We start from the raw sequence: 17892 nt of genomic DNA, 5'->3' as shown, positions 1-17892 counted from the left end.
CCACTCCAACTGACTAATGGAAGCAGGGTCAAGTATTCCAGCTTATTAAATGACGCTATATAAAAACAAAACCAAAGCAAAAAAAAATCCTTTTCACTTCAAGTCCTGCAGTAACAACTAAAGGCTAGAGAGCAACTATATGTATGTGTGTGTGTGTCTGTGTGTCTGTCTGTCTGTTTTCCACAAGCCACGTTTGCCACAGAGCAACAATTTTTTGGGCTTTTGTTACCAGTTACAATTGCACAGCTCGCACCCTGACCTCCCTCTTTGGAGCAGAGAGGGATGGGTTGGATCTGAAGATGCAAATGGCCTGGCCCAGCTCTCACTCTTACCTAGACAGTAGAGTCATGGCAGGACCATACTTCCTGAAGTCCTGGTTGGAATGGGCAAAATCCTAGCGCAGATTGCCTAGCAGAGCAGCACCATCCATAGGGAAAGTGCAGAAAGCAAACCCTGGCCCTTCCATACCTCTCAAATCTTAGGAAAGATGACAGGGATTTTTCTGGAATAAATACAAGCAGGACTATGGAGAAAAAATTTGGAAAATTAGATTTGTTTTTCCAAAAGCATGGAAATCAAGGTGGCTTTCTATTAACATCTGTCTTGCTTTTGCCTTCAAAGAAAGCAAGCCTTTTAACATTTTCCTATGGTGCTGTGAATCCAAACACAACAGCGACAAGCTGGTTCATGGGAACCGGAAACTGAGACGGGGTAGAAAACAACATCCTCAGGGGGAAAAAAAAGAATGCTGCTTTCAGGGCTGCTTCTTTTTTATTTTTATTGCTATCGGAAACAAGTGACCTACTGCAGCCAAGTAGGCCTGGGGCTAAAATAAAAGGACCTTCAGAAGGCAACCAAAATACACAGACCAAATTATGTACTCAACATGAGCATAATTGCTACTGTGCGGTCCTTTTCCCTGCCAGTGCCTATAATTTTAATTTCTAAGAGAAAACAACTGTAACTGGAAAGTTTCTGTGCCTCAGATATGGTTCCCAAAGGAGAAAAAAAAATTGAGCAAAAGAGAAAATAGACAAGGACATGAAGTTTAGGGGTAGACAGAAAAACTGGAGCAAGTTTTAATATAAAATGGTTCTCACCAATACAAATGAAAGGATGTAGAAAATAAACATTGCTGTATTTGTGTGCCATTAAGTTGACAGACAACAACATTTAGACCACAATTAGGCCTTGCTTTAACCTAGAATAAGATGCAGGAATTGGATTGCCAGTTTTCAGTGAGGCATAGGTCTAAGAGTTGGAAAATACAACATTGACATCGTTGTTGTCTGTTGCTCCTGCCAATGTGTGACTCCCCTACAAGACACAAATCCAGTAATGTATGCTAACATAATTAAATGTAAGAACAAATAAAAGTGGTTGATTGCTTCAGTATGTTTTACAGACATAGGAATAGCAAAAACAAAAATTACAGGTTCTCCTCTCCCCTGCATTTGTCTCCTCTTTCTATGAACCCAAAAAGTTTCAGATGCTGACAGTGTGATCGATATGCTGACAGCTGTATTCCAATCTTAAATTACACAGATTTGCAACTGAGTTTATACATGCAGAAAGGTTTTCCCTTATCAATCATGGCAAACCTTTTTGTTTTTCCTAGGAGGAAGAGCCTTCTGCATAAACTAGTGAATCAAAATTTAGGGAAGCTTTTCGATGCTTAAAATAATCAAGGTGCTGTTATTTTAAAAACATAGGAAGGGAGATGCTTTAGACTTTTAATTTGGAGAACCAAGAAGTCTGTCTTTTTAGTTTGCTAATTGTGCTGAGCTAATCACATCAATCTGTGTGATTCCAGTAAATAACCCACATCAGGTCTGGTTGCTAATATCTCCTAGTCTGGACTGATATGCATCTGCTTTCCTGGCTAGTTATTTCACAGAATCACTTTTTAATGGGGTATACTTTTCCCTGCCAGTTTACTCTCTGGTGATTAATTTTGTCCCATGGTTTGAATTGTATTTCTGTAGATACCTTAATGTTTTGGACTTTAGATGAAGACTCAGAAATTCCCAGGACTGTCTCCCACTGCTGCTGGAGGCTGCCCAATGGGACTACATATGTTTAGCTCTTGTGAAGAAGTCTCAGTCAGTTCCTGCAACCACATTATTGTTTTGAAGCTCTTGCCCAAAGTCCTTCATGTTTGTTTACATCTTTCTGAAGTTCAAATGAAAACATTGCTGGATTGTCACTGGCCTTGCAAAGAAGTAATTTTTGCCCTTTCTCAATGCAGACTTCTAAAGACTAATCTTGTTGATTGTGTTGTTCTCTTGTTGTAGTGCCTCATCTCACTGCATGGGATAAATTAGCTCCTGCTGGAATTAAATTTAAATGACACATCTTTGCAACAAGGATAAAACAGGACCAGCTCTGAATTTCACACTCCATGTTACTGTGTTTTAACTAACACTTATCAAATTATTTTCCTTCCAAACTTTGTGTATAGCTAATGTTTTCCCAGGTTTGATTCCATTTAACATTGTTCTTATTCCTAACCCTTTTCTGGCTCTCTTCTGTTCAACATACAATCTGTGAATGATGATTAAGATGCCATTCAAACCTGTTTTCAATATAATTAAAAAAAAAAAAAACTGGTGAAAATTTGGTCTTAGCTTCATCCCTTTTCTGGAAACACATTATGATATTGCCATTGATCCCAAAGAGAGTATTCAAGCAGATCCTTACAGTATTGCTCAGCTTAAGTATCAATTAAAGGTCTTGATCTTCATTGATTTACACAGGCTTGGAGTTCTACAAGGACAGGAGTCCTGTTATATTGTTCTTCTCCTGCTCAAACTGAACTACATGAAGAAATTTAGTTAGGATGGAATAATTATACAACTATTGACAAACTGCCCTGTGATCTCCATTCTCCACAATCTAGTTGAATACCTCCTAATCTCAGGTATGTGACCCCAATGTTTAAAGAGAGATGCATTATTAAAGAAGTGTGAAAGTGAATTTAGCTGTTAAATATCATACAGCAAATGGCTAAAAGTGAACTTTTTTTACTGTGTTTTCAGTTAATTCTTACACTTGACCTGCTGAGAGAGAGTACCTTAAGGTTTTTTCACCTACTCTCAGTTCACTCATTCAGACTCTTCTGTATAGAAGCACATTCAGATTTTTGGGTTTTATGAGAATCTGTTTCATTATGAGAGTGTCCAAGGTGGAAAATGCTTTAGAACCAGGAATGAATGCAATACAAAGAAATGAAGGTAGGAGGTAAATTTGCAGGTGATGGTGGAAGAGCTGCATTACTGCTTGCCAGCAGGCAGAGCGTACTGAGGTACCAGGAAGGGTGCAGCAAGCTTTCTCAAGCCTTTTTATAGTCTTAGAGACAGCCCATCTATAGCACCCATTAGCAGAAGATCCCATTAGGAAACTCCCAAAATGTTTATTCTACTACACTGTAATGCAGATTTTCTGTGGTAAGATCACTTTTATTTCCCTTACTTTGAATTTCAAAAGCTTATCAAAACCCTCCTCCTTTTCAGTCTCAGGATTTATGTACAAGAAAACACCTTTTCTATTTTAGTGTGCCTGGTGGAATAGTGCTGTTCCCTTTGACAAGGCTGCTGCTCTTGCACTGTTCCTCTGGCTCGAAGTGTGCTTGAATAGATGTTACATCGCCAGAGTTGCCTGTCAAGGCAAAGGGCATCTGTCCCCTGATCCCCTGCCCCTTTTGGGAGAGGCATGGGGCAGAGCATGGAGCTGGTGGTGCCAGCAATTCCAGACAAATGCTGGAAAAGCAGCTAGCTAGTATGGGATCAGCTTGTAGCTGATGTATGGTAATTTAGATTGAGATCAGGAATGGTGTCGTTTTCCCCTCAGAGACAAGGGAATTTGTTGCGGTGCCTGTGGCTACTCCCATGCCCTAAATGCTGATCCCATTGCTAGAGAGCCGCTGAAGTTTATTTCTCCAGTGGTTTTATAAGCTAACCACACCCGCTGCTGGTTTCTACAGTACCAATTTACAAGACTGACTGGTTTGGATGAGGAAACCCACATTTCCTGAGGTATCCCAGGGAGCTCAAAAGCCAAGATCTTAAGAAAATTAACAGAAGTGGTGATTTTTTTTTTCCAGCATTCAACTTTAGAGAAGGCTGTTTGTTTCTCTTTCTGTGGAGGAGGCAGCTGCAGATGCATGCTCTCAAGCATCAGGAACTTCTGGTATTGCTCTTGTTGCAATCGTTGGAATTGCTAGCCAATTGTTGGGTTTTAGTCTTGATCCCACAATATCTTTCTGCCCTAGGAGTAATCAAACTATAGTCCTTGAGTGCCTTCACTCGGGTAGGTAGAATAAGCAGATGCATCCATTTTAACCACAAAGGAGAAGAGGTCTGTCTCCCTCCTCTGCACCAGCTGCAGGCTGCTTGGACTCTCTGAGATAAGTCAGCCTTATAAGCATAATATTCGCACAAATTTATGTACTTTACATGCTCTTTCCCTCAGATTGCTTCCTCCTGCGTGAATCACAGAATGCTTGGGGTTGGAAGTGGCCTAAAGATTATCTAATCCCAAGGGCCACCTTCCACTAGACCAGGTTGCTTAAAGCCCCATCCAACCTGGCCTTGAACACTCCCAGGGATGGAGCATCCACTGCTTCTCTGGGCAAGCTGCTCCAGTGCCCCATCACCCTCATGATAAAGAATTCTTTCCTAATATCTAATCTATATTTATTCTCTTTTGGTTTGAAGCCATTCCCCTTGTCCTGTTGCTGTGTTTCCTTGTAAAAAGTTCCTCTCCAGCTCTCTTGTAGGCCCCTTTAGGTACTGGAAGGTGCTATAAGGTCTTCCCAAAACCTGCTCTTCTCCAGGTTGAACAGCCCCAAGCTCTCTCAGACTGTCATCATAGGAAAGCTAAAGTGGCTGATAGGAATAGTTTAGCATAAGAAAGGGATGGGTGTGGGAAGCTGGATGGAGACAATACTTTTCACCTGTGATGAACAGTTAGATCAGCACATTTGGCCCCCTGGAGCTGCAGTATTCTCCCTGCTGCAAGGCCTTACTGCTTGGGGCATCTCTTGTAACTGGGGAGGAAGGCCAGGAGGAAAAGGCTGGTCCACACCAGCCTCAGTCCCTTTGGACCTCCAGTCACCTGCTGAACCTCTCCTGTGCTGTCCCTGCAGTTTTCCTGAAGTGCTAGAAAGTGTTACAAAAGTTATGCTTGGGAAAATACGGAAGATGGACACCTTTTTAAAAAAAAAACAATAGACATTTGAGAGAATGTTTAACTCAAAGTTCCTAGAATTCAGTTCTTTTCCCAAAATTACCTATGACTGTCCTGAGAGAATTAGTTTACCACATAATTTTTAATAAAAAGGATTAAAGAAGAAAAAAAGGCAGGTTGTAAGGAATTGCTGGCATAATTCTAAATAGAATTTTTGCAGAATTATTTCACTTAAATGCTATGTACTCAAGGAACTGAAAATATAACTTTTAGGCCCAATAATGTGCTTAGAAATATTAAAGTAATATTGCAAATGAGTTACCCTAGACAAGATTCAGTCTAGGGTAGTGCAAGGCTAAGGCTATACATGCGGAAGTTGCAGAATCAACCCATGTAAAATGTACAGCTGGAAACCTACGTTAGTACAGCAGCATATCCGATCAATTTTATGGCACATATTTAGCAAATGCTGAAGCCTGTGATTCTCCTGCATAATGACTGCATCCCACCTAGCTGAGGTCCCTGGGAGCTCTCTTCATCTCTCTGGAAGTGCTTTTGGGCATCTTGCAGGGAAAAAATACAGTAAGGTGTGTTCCTTCCTTGAAGAGTTCATAGCCTGACATTGGTGACATGCTCATAAAGAATGGAGAAGGAAAGACATGGAAAAGGATAAAGAGTCACTATGAAATGATGTGCAGCCTGGGCACACTCACAGTTTGATGATTTATTCTCAATCCTGTAACTTGCAGCAATCCACCCACTCACTGCTTCCAAAGTTCCAGAGGCTTCAGCAGTTTCCACAGTAGGCGGTCAGTGTGACATATTTTTCAGGAAAAAATTTTTGAAAGTAACAGCAGTGATAGCAGATAATTGCTGTTGGTACCTCAGCCATTGCATTTCTTACCTTATAGTTTCCTTTAAAAATTATCTCCTAATCCTTTCCAGGGCTTCATCCTGCCAACTAGCTTCTACATTCATCTTAGAAGAGCTCAGGGTATGCACTTTTTGAAATTTGAAATGCTCTTCTTAAATGTAGATATTTTAATTTCCCACCTCCTAGCAAGTACACTCTCTCACACAGGAGCAAGTGAGGAAAGCTTTGAATTAAGCTCTTCACTCCAAATGAATCTTTAGTGTGTTTTTCTGGCAGAAAGGGAAGCTGTTGGCCTGTGAAAGGATGTCATGTGGTTGTGAAGCATTCAGGGCACTGGTAGTTTCAGCTGCATACACGACTTGACACAGCATCCAAGATCTTCGAATTCTGGTGCTACTGTTTATATGGTTAACTACTCTTATAAAAATATTATTATTGAAAATAATAATTATTATTATTGAAAGAGAGCTGAATATGCCATTTTGTGTTGCTACCTCTTTAAAATAAAGACTGTTTTTTCTTTGCCTGAAATTATTTCTTTTTAAATAAAGGTCATGAATCAGAGCAAGATTTTCTTAAAACCAGAGATATAAGAGAATGGGAAATTACTTCTCCCAGTAATGAAAAAACAGGTAATTTCTTACCATTTCCCTTTGCTGGATCCTTAATTTCCAACTCATTTCTGTGAAGATATTTCTTAAGCAAAGTGCAAGCACTGAAGTGCACACTTGTGTTCAAGCAGGAGTCATTATGGGAATTGCTCATGTACTTAAGATGGAACATTGTGCTTTATGCTGCAGAGCAAAGTGAGCCTGCCTTTCTAAAATCAAGACTATACTTATTTTCATTATTAATTTCTTGTGTTGTTTTTTTCTTCTCTTATAATGTTGCTGAAATGAAATAGCTGCTTATGAACCTGACTGAACTAGCACAGCCATATATTCTGATGCAGAGACATACACAAGCTCCTGTGTGCAGATGACCCTGAATCTTCTTGTGAAAATGAGGAGTAGGTCTACCCAAAATGTAACCTTGACCCCAAATGCTCCATATATTGCCCCTTACTTGCTTTATTCATGGAGGGATAAAGAAGGTATTACCTTTTCATGTCTGGCTAATGATCTGGCTAAAAGTGAATATAGTCCCCACAACAGGAATGCAAAGGATTGAGATGTTGCTGGGATATGCTCAGGAGCAAACCTCCTCTGTGGCTGCCCCACCAAGGTCTCACCGGTCCAATAGGGCTCTGCCAATGGGGTTCACGTGTGCTCCCTGAAAAGCAGCAAAACCTCCTTGCTGGGTTGAGATTTAGGGCCTCCTGGAAAGCATGGAAGCTGGTGGCAGCTCTTCCATCTCAAAAGTACTATGAAGTGTGCTGGTTTGCCTTGCTGCTGGTGTTAAGGGGCCTAAGGAAGGACCTCTCTCTTTGCTGAGAAATGTGGGTGGAGTTGGGATGGACAGAACTCTGGCCCTTTTCATTCCTTGCACTTTTTTACATGCATATCCTTTTTTCTGTTATTTCTGCTGTGTGCAATGATAGGTACTTCCAAAGAGGAAAAAAGGGCTTGTTTTCTTGTGGATGTGATGCTTTAAGTTGCAGCTTTCCTATTTTCTAGATTCTGTACTGCATTAACATATAACCCTGAACTTACTTAGGGAGTTCTGTTCACAGTTTAGTTAGACAAAACAATCCTTTTCCAGCCTGAGAACCAAGGACAGTGTTGCAGCTTTGAGCCCAAAAAGTATAAACAACGGCAAATTGAGGAGAGCAATCTGGGAGGATGGGACTGCATAACCTGAAGCTGTAATTGGACAGTTAACCCCAATATGTAAATAAACCAAAACTTACAAAAGTGTGAAAACTGATGACTTGTGGTCCATCTTGGGTGTAGCCTCTGCCAGCTCTTGTACTGCCCAAGGTGAATCCTTTGGAGGCCTTTTTAATAAATACCTACTTTATTCCTTTAACACTGTCTAGCCTCTGTTCTAGGTAGCCTCTCAAGGCATCAGTTGAAGGAGAGACACCCCAACTTAAAAATCCCTGTGTGGTGTGGTACAAATGGTTAACAGCAGCCAAAACTCTTATCTAGTCACAAACATATTGGTTACCCCACATCAGAACTATCAAACCTCTTCTTCTGCCAGCCCCACTCCACAGCTCTTCTTTATTGCCCAATAGTCCATCTCTTAAACTGTTGATGAATGTCATGTCATAACCCCTTAACTAACATTTTTAAAAGTAATAATTTAAAAAACTCATAGATTTCTTGAGTCTTTTGATCTGCGGTGGGTATGTGTCCTAAAGAGATATTCCCATGACCAATGTGGTTGTATTAAAGATTCTTTAAAAAGTTTAATTGGCAATTTTTCCGTGCATTAAGGTTTGAGGACAAAGCGAATCAAATCTTGGTTATTTGCAGAGGAAGGATTCATGACACAGAAGACAACAATTCTAGGATTCTTGTCGAAGAATGTGGGTGCACTTCTTATTTCTGTAAGGGTGTTGTCTTTTTATTCTTTGCCATGTGTTCACATGATTTAAACAAAACAACAGCAATGAAAGGCAACCAAACAAAAAAAAACCCTCACAATCAACCTTTTATTGTATCAGTGTAGTTGTAAGAACTCTCATATTTTGGTGCTCTTGGAGTTAGTTGATATAAATTACTACTGGTGGGAGTAAGACTTTAAATCTTTTTTAAACAAGAGAGGCATCTGTCTCTAAGGATCTGGGTGCACAGATCGTGTACACAGATGGCAAAGATATGAGCACTGAGAGACTCCTGTCCATCCACAGGCCTCAATCCACAGAAGTGTCAGTGTCTCTTTTCCATAGCCTCAGCCAAAATACCCCAAGCTTTGGGGTAAACTATAGAAGCTACCAAATCTGATGGTCTTCTGCCTGAAGTATCTTTGTGTGAATCTGTGCTAACACTTTAGCCTTGTGCATTTTGGAAAGCAGAAAATTTGGCATTTCAGCAGCAGGCAGACTCTCTGGTTTAATGTGCCTCTCTAGTACATTGTAATAGGGGTTTTTTTTGGAATTGCTACAAGCAAGCCAAGGTTTATATGTCTAATAAACACAAATGAAGCATGAAATCAAACACAGGGCAAAATAAAATTATTGGTATATAAAATAAATAAGTAATATTGAGGCATACTTGTGGGATTTCCATTGCTTTCTTGGGTTACATATCAAATTGAAAAAGCATAGGTTTAGATTAGATATTAGGAAGAAATTCTTCACTGTGATAGTGATGAGGTACAGGAATGGATTGCTTGGAAAAGTTGTGGATGCCCTATCCCTGGGGGTGTTCAAGGTAAGGTTGGATAGGGCTTTGAGTAACCTGGTCTAGTGGAAGGTGCATTTTGGAAAGCACCCCATGGCAGGGGTGTTGGAACAAGATGATCTTTAAGCTCCCTTACAACCCAAACCATCCTATGACACCACAAACTGGTGAAAACCATGGTATCTGTTCAAAGAGGTGTGGAGGAAGAAGATGTATATCTGTAGTGCACTCTTACTTACTGAGCTAGAAGTATTTATGTTGAATTCTTCCATGGCAGGAAATTCTGACCCATTGTAAATTAATTGAGTTCCTTTATTGTGAGGTTGCTGACTTTAAAGGAGGCACCTGATCTACAGCAATTGAGTAGCAGCATGCATTCAGCCTTCCTCTGCCAGGTGCTGGCAAAGGAGACTTGCAAATAAATAAAGGAGACTATGCAAATAAATAAAGAAAATGTCTTCTTACACTGTAGCCATATGCACTGGACACATAATTTGCACCTTTGTGTTAATGCTTTACATGAACAAAGGTTTAGTCTATATTGCTATTGGAAGCCATTGCTTTTAGAGAGAGCCTCTGCATTTATAGTATTTATAAAGTTGGAAATAAAGTGTTATAATGGAATTAATCCATATCTCTGTCAGAATTTCGCATAGTAATAAAAATCTTTTGCAAAACTGTACCTGCTAGCGAAGCATACAGACCAGTACTGTCTGTAAGATCCATCAAACTGGCACCATTCCCCTGCTGCCTGCTTGTGGAATTTGTGTTCCTGCAGTGTAGTACTTAGGTTTGATCTAATTCCCACTGCAGTCAACAAGAACGTTCTGACCTATTATTTTCATTTGATAAGTGGTTAAAGCTGCATTCCCTTAGTCTTATCATGATAACTGGCTGATTGTGTAAGGAAACAAACTTGGAGGTAATAACAAATTAGAGAAGTCGAAAGAACAAAGGATTATTGTGATAAAGCATCAGTTTAATTTTTTTTTTCCATCTAGTTGGGCTTTTGTGACCTAAATTAAGTTAGATTCTTAAAAAGGTGATAGAGATCATTTTAGAAGCTGAGGATTATAAGACAAGTTGCAGAGACTGAGGGCCAGTTCCTCAGGCAGAGTAGCTACTGTAAAGTCTCTGAAGATTTCACCTGTTGCATCTTAACATTAGCTATGCTGATGACATGTAAGCATGGGTAACTCTGTATAAATCTATTTTTTCCCTTATGTTGAATGGGAGGATGTGTGTGACAGATGTGCAACATGAAGCATATTAATGCAATGTAAAAGTTGACAGGAAATAGTTAATAATTAATGAGTTCTGCAAACTGTGGATCCAAGTATTTAGATGCCTGCTTGTCTCTGTTTCAGTGCCTAAAAGACAGTACCAAAATGTACTGTAAACAAGAGATAACCTTCCATGAGACACCTGTGTTAAACTCCTGAGAATTTTTCTTATTACCAAAAGTATTAAAAATAATATTCCAAGTGACAATCTGTCCTTCTAGGAAAATGCCAAATAATAAAGTCACCCTGTTCCTAATAACCATTCTCCTTCCACACCCCCCCCCCGCCTTTTTTTTTTTTTTACTGATTGAAAAATACTTCCTGGTGCAGTTGGAGAACTTGGCAGGCAGTCTGCATTTCAATTGAGCACAACTGCTGCCTTTTCTTCCCTTGGATTCTCCTCTCAGCCCAGCTGTAGAAGCTTCCTCCCTCCGCTGGCTCTGCTCCTTGTGCATCCAGGACCAGGTGGAGTCTGGGGCTGTGGTTATTTACACCAAAGCTTTAATGCTCTTCTTCCGGCAAAATGTTATGGAATTTTTGCTTTCCAGACCTCAAGTCTTTTACATTTGAGAATAGAAACGTTATTAAGAGACAGTAATAATTATTAAGACATTAATAATATAAAGGCCCGAAATACACTGAATCTAAAAAGAAATAATAAATTATAGCCTGAATGGAAACCAGAACATGCCACATTACAATTGTACAGAGAGATGTGCTCCCTGCTGTGTTGGCTGGTAATTGATTAGTCATAGCTAGAAAATCATCATTGGGAGTTTTGTGGCAAAGGAACTCTGAAACCAGTTGTGAAGTCTCAAAGGCTGGTGTTCTATCACCAGGAGGCAAGGTCCCCTCCGTGGTGTTGACATTACACCTACGTAAATAAGTCCGCTGATACATGCTGCTTTCCTTGGAAACCAGTTTTTTAGTATTGCATTCTAAGGAGGAGTAAGTAATAAAGTAGGCAGGAACCTGACTGACAGCCTTCGCAAAGCAAACCAGGCTATTTCCACTTGGTTATTCCTGGGTTGTTATAATTTCAAGGTTAAGTTATCTCATGCGGTTACTTCTAGCATTATTCTCTCTTTGAAATTTGCCTTCCTGCCCACTCCAACACGCACAACAGATTACTTGGTAAGGCTGCAAAGAACACTGACAGATCCTCCTGTCTGTGTTTACAGTTCTCCACCACACAGCTGCCTTGAAGAGAAGCTAGAAGTTGTTAAGCACCTATTTCCACATGCATAAAAAAGCACAAAAGAGCATAGCTCTTCTGATGCTCCAGCACCAGTTCAGTGCCTCAGAAACATCTTCTTCTTCTTTTAACAGCCTCCAAACAATTGTGCATTTCATGTAGTAAAAATAAGCTGAATTATATTTACATTATTTGTAGATTCCATAGGTCTGTAGCCCAAAACATTCTCTCCATAAATTGCTGCTTGGAGAACAACAGGGGGAAAAGGCTTCTTTCAACCTAATTGCTTGCTTTCAGAAAAACACAGGTGGACAGTTTTTGCCAGTAAGTGTGTGAAGAGCCATGATAATTGATTCAATTACCCTGAAGTGTATTAGGGCTCCCTTCTTGTTTTTTATTTTGCTGTTTATTGGAATTTTTTCTTGTCTTTCTTCTCTGCTGTTTTTTTCCTGATCTGTGATATTTTACTTGCATTGTCTTTGCAAGTTTTCCTCTGGAACAGTCAGGTTTAGAAATCTGTTTTAATGAAAGCTGAGGTTTTAAATGACTTCTAAAGCAGAAACTATCAAGAGTAATGATATGAACACTAGAACTAAACATTTCAGAGTTCTTGACTTCATAGTGGCATAGACAGAAAGACACCTCCTGACTCACCTAAACTACTATTTGTTACTGAATACGAATGTCATAAAATCTTTTTGAAAACACACCAAGTGATATATGTAAACTGTTTAGATGCTTCTTGACAATTCCTTTTGCTACACAGCTATTTATGTGGTTACTCCATCAGGGACTGAGCTTCCAGGTGGGTACCTACCACTAGGGAGAAGAGATGATGCATGTTTGAAAATGCATGTTCTGTAATTCCTCTTTGATTATAAGATTAATAGAGGGAAAAAAAGTTCATTTTAACTGTATTACATTCACACAAGCTTGTAAGCAGTGCTCTATACACCTCTTGCCAATCTAATATTGCTGAATCTCTGCCTTCCCATGCCAGCTGCAGTGGAAAAGCCAGGACCAAAGGCAGCACCTCAAGAAAGGATCCACATCTCACTCCTCCTATTAGTGATTACTAAAATCTAAGTCTATATAATTTAAGTCTCATAGAATTATAGAATTATTCAGGTTGGAAAGGACCATTATGACTGAGTCCAGCCATAAATCTAACACTGCCAAGTCCACCAGTAAAACATGTCCCCAACTGCCACATCTGAATAATTTTCAAATACTTCCAGGGATAATTACTCCATCTCTATCCTGGGCAGTCTGTTCCACTGCTTGGCAACATTTTTGACAAAGAAATTTTTCCTAATATTCAATCTAAACCTTCTCTGCTGCAGCTTGAGGCCATTTGCTGTTGCCTTATTGAATCTTGTTTGGCAGAAGGCATCAACCCCCATCTGGCTACTCCCTCCCTTTAGATAGTTGTAGAGAGTGATAAGGCCACTCCTGAGCCTCCTTTTCTCCAGACTAAACAACCTCAGCTCCCTCAGCCACTCTTTGGAAGACCTGTGTTCTAGAAATCTTAGTCTCAGTTTTGCTCTTTGCCCAGGAGATGATGATTACCAGATGATTACTTTTGTTTTTGCAGAAGCTTTCTGATGTTTAGGAACTCTGACCTCCTTGGCATTTGATGAGTTGATTGATGATATGAAGTCATCACTTGTTTTTTTTCTTCAGACTTTCTTAAAAGAAGTCTTGATAGGTGTTAAAAGTCTACTTCAGGAAACTGCAGTAAGGAAGCTGCCCTTGCAGGCAGAATTAATGACTGATGCACATGAGGCTGTCAATGACAGAGGATATGCAACAAAAGGAAATAAATGAAAATGGCCATAGGTGGAGCTGTGAATGGTAGAGCCTAGGCTGCAAGGGACTTAAAAATACAAATGAAGAAACTGTTATTGGCTCACTTGAATGTAAAAGAAGAATAAGCAGTGATGCTAAAGGGCTGAACACTTATTTTGTTCTTTGCATTTGAGAGAAACCCAGTAATGGAGAAATTGCAGGATGAAATCAAGTGTTTCACTATCACTCATCAGAAAGCAGCATACCAAAGAGGAGTTTCTTGACTTGCATATTGACAGGCTGAAATGACTTGCATGTAAGAGTTTCAGAATAGCTGGCTGGATGGGTCTCTCAGAAAGTGACTTCCTCCACAAACGTATTTGAAATCATGGAGTGGAAGAACTGATATGACCTAGACTTAACATTGCAGCAGCATTTTTAGAAAGATAAATTATAGTCTAATTCTGGAGAAGAGAATGGAACAACTAATGCAAAAACTGGTAAAGAATGAACAGGAGAACTTTGGTGCCCACTAGCCAAAACCTTTCTGGAAGTTTTCTTCCAGAAATCAGGAGTGTTCAAACAATACATTCTAAACATTTCAATTGATGCCATACACTGTTTACATTAGGACCTAGAATAGCCTGATTTAATGCAAAATATGCTGAGTGTATTAAAACCATGTGACTGATAGGTCTCAAACCAGACCTCAGTATCAGGTATGTTTCTAACTGTAAATTGATCCTTAAATTTATGGAGTAAAGACTTTCAGGCAATATCAGTAGAGCCTACCTTGCCCTGTATTTTACACAGGAGATGCTTTTATGGCACTTTTCAGTTGGTTCAGGAGATCCATCTGGGAATAATTAAAAGAGCCAAAAACTGCTTGTAGTGTGCCATAGGAAGAAAATACCTGCCTGAAGGTCAAGTAGAAGGATAGAATCTGACTAGACTGCAGGTCGTGAATATCTCCCAGGCAAAAGGAAATGAAGTTGAAAAAAATTCCTATTGATTTTGAAAAATGTGTAACATGTTATAGGAAGTAGAAGTCAGGATATTTCGTGTTTACTATAGGCTTTTAACTGGGAGGATAAGATGTGAGAGCTTTTAATGAGTTGTGATGGATTCTCGCCAAGAAATATCTTAAAGATACTATAAAACTTCTCTGTGATATGCTGGTTTATTAGCTTATATCTACGGATTTATGACAACTAGATTTAATGACTCTGTTTAAATGGAGCATTTTGAGTAAAAGTGAACTGTCAGTTACAGAAATGGATGAAGAGTGACAGGGGGAAAAAGCTGTGAATGGGGAGTCTGGGGTGGGTGTGTGGGAGAAGACAGAGGGAAGGAGAGCCAGTGAGGACTGGAAGTCAGAAAGGAGCTGGAATTTCATCAGCAGACTCCTGCAGAAGAGAAAGTAGTTAGGAAACAACGCTGACAGTATCAGATAGCAGACAAAAACATAGGAGCCTTTCAGTTTCACTGAAAGGAAGGAGTGCTGTGTTAATTCCTAAAGAGCGCTTTGCTTCTTCCCAGTTTGGGTACAACCCCAAACTGCTGAAAATCCCACTTGCTTCTCTGTTACTCCAGAATGGACATGTCAGACAATTCCCAGAATCGCAGAACTAAATCTTTTGATGGATGCTATCATGGACATCTTCTAAAGCATGAAGATTAAAATTAACTCTGACTTCACAAGGCAAAAAAGGGAAATTCCAAGAGAAAAAATAATCCCAAACCCATTTATAAGGTATGGAATCTTTTGCTCAGCCTGAACAGTACTTTCTGTTTCTCTGTTCTTTTGCCCAGTCTTCTTCCTCCTTGTGACTGAACTTTTCACATCACAAAACAAGTATTTCACAGCCCACTTTCTGTTTGAAGCTAATAGGAACTAACCATTCCTGTTGTTGTTCACAGACCAAAAATCTCAGTTAGAAAGTGAAAGTTATTCTAAGTGTGGGAGGAAAACATAGAGTAACCTTTGAGCTTAGTACTTGCTGGTCTTGCTTTGATTCTGACACTTGCCTGTAATGCTACATGCTTCATGACAGGAGCTGAGCAGTACAGCTTCCAACCTCAGTACTTTCATATCAGTGCTTCATAATCTGTCTCTGTTATTTATTAAAGAAATTTAGGATATCGACATAAATGATATCTCTCATGAGATTCATTTCCTCTTTTGTTTGCCAGGTTTCACTGGAAAAGAATTCAAAGCTTCCTTACAGAACTGATAGTTCAGGCTCTGTTTTCATTCTTTAAAGTTGCGTGGTAGGGATATTGGGTATTTTTTGGTAAGAATCACTTCTAAAATATTCAGTATTTTTTAATGTGAACTAGCTTTCCATTTCAATAGAAACTCCTGTTGAATTTGCATGCACTCAGACTGCAAAAAGCATTATTTCCATCAAAAAGCATTCATTCACAAACACCTTTGCTTCCGGAACATTTTTAGGAGATAAAACTACAGAGCATAAACAGAGAAATGAAACAAGTAAATAAAACTTGTGAACCTGCAAAAAGCATTATTTCCATCAAAAAGCATTCATTCACAAACACCTTTGCTTCCGGAGCATTTTTAGGAGACAAAAATACAGAGCATAAATAGAGAAATGAACAGTAAACAAAACTTGTAAATAAAAATATTTATGTACAAGGCAAATGCAGTATTAGTAATGTGGACACTGAGTTAATTTATCTGGTTGGAGAACTCTGCTGAAGTAATTTATGAGCCTGTAACTATGGAAATATACCAGCATCCTGTGTTAAGCCAAATCATGAGTATCCAGTCAATGAAGGACTTAGAAACTTAAGTTCTTTACTGTGTTCAGGACAAAACATGATTTATTTAAGTAGAACACTGAGTCCTTGTTGTTACTTTGCCTTTGGACATTGCTACAAATTATTAATGCCCTTTTATTTTGCTGACAACACAATATGTGCAGATTTTCCAATGTTTTGTTAAGGATCAGGTGCATGACATCACACAGGTCGAAAGACTTCTAATAAAGCATACAACTGCATAACTAGATGAGTCTGTGTGCAATCAGTGCTTGGAAATGGGTAGGTTCCAGGAAAAGCTTTAATATCCAAGAGGGTTTTGAGCTGAATTGTTGTGACAACAGCAATTGGTGTCATGATGATTTTATTGAAAAATGGTGTAACTGTGGACCTTACACTCAAGGATCACTGATGGGAAATCCTATCAGTGAACATTAAGCAAAATGAAAACAACTTGTGCTGATAATGAGATATCTCAAATTGACTTCTGTAGATGCCTTTAGTGTTGATTGGAAGAGGAGACAAGAAAACTGTCCTCAGTTTCATAATTTGCTTGGGTGTTCTGCAGGACTCTTTCAGCAAAACTTCCACCTGTATCTCTGAAAATTTGAACAGGGCGTTAATGTGTCATTCATTTCTGATGCAAGGCTTGTCTGGGACTCTGCTGTTCTTGTCTCTGAGTTGGTGACACAATTCAGGGTGAAAACCTGCTGAGCCTGTCAGGCTGGCCAAGATTTTGGGCCTTACTGGTCTGACATGCTCCACTATTTGAAAAATGTAATTGGAGGTTTTAGCTGTGTTCCCGAAGCCTTGCTGTCAGAGGAGAAAAAGTTCTAAATATTGTCATCTCCTTTTGGCTGCTGCCCTTACCTTGTCTATAGGACATATCACATAAAATCAGTAAGTCAACAACTCACATAGCTTAAGCAAACACTATTTTACAACTGTTCTGAAGTAGAGGGTAGATGTGGAGCTGTAATAAACTTGCTAGAGATGGAGATTCAGAGGTTTGGCACTTCCTGAAATTAATTTAGACTTTTGAAAGGCAGTGTGAAAGTTTGGATCAGCTCCTTTGTGACTGGTAATGAAAGAAGAAAAAAACCCATCTATAACAGTGTCTCAGATTCCATGTTTCTGAACAGGATTTTCAGATATATGTAATCTGACTGTAGCTGTCTGTGGCAAGGTAAAGAGTCATTTGGAATCAGTGACTATGTAAAGATATTTATATAGTCCCCACATGACAATTTACCTACCCTTGTTAGTGTGCTGCTGCTTAATATTGGTTTTGAATATGCAAAAATAGGATGATGCACTCTTATTTGAATGTATGTGTTGTGAGCAAACTCACTACTAGATTAAATTGTCTTGGGTTCATCATTAATGTTAATTTGGAGCAAGCTGTAATGGTCTTTCTTATTTCTTATGAATACTGAAACCCAAGGGTCATGAGTTTGGAGAATATGAAACCATTCCCATATCAAACCATCTTGC

The sequence above is a fragment of the Passer montanus genome, unplaced genomic scaffold (assembly GCF_014805655.1).
Source record: "Passer montanus isolate IOZ18808 unplaced genomic scaffold, ASM1480565v1 scaffold12, whole genome shotgun sequence".
Classification (NCBI taxonomy): Eukaryota; Metazoa; Chordata; class Aves; order Passeriformes; family Passeridae; genus Passer; species Passer montanus.
This window is presented reverse-complemented; position numbering follows the sequence as displayed.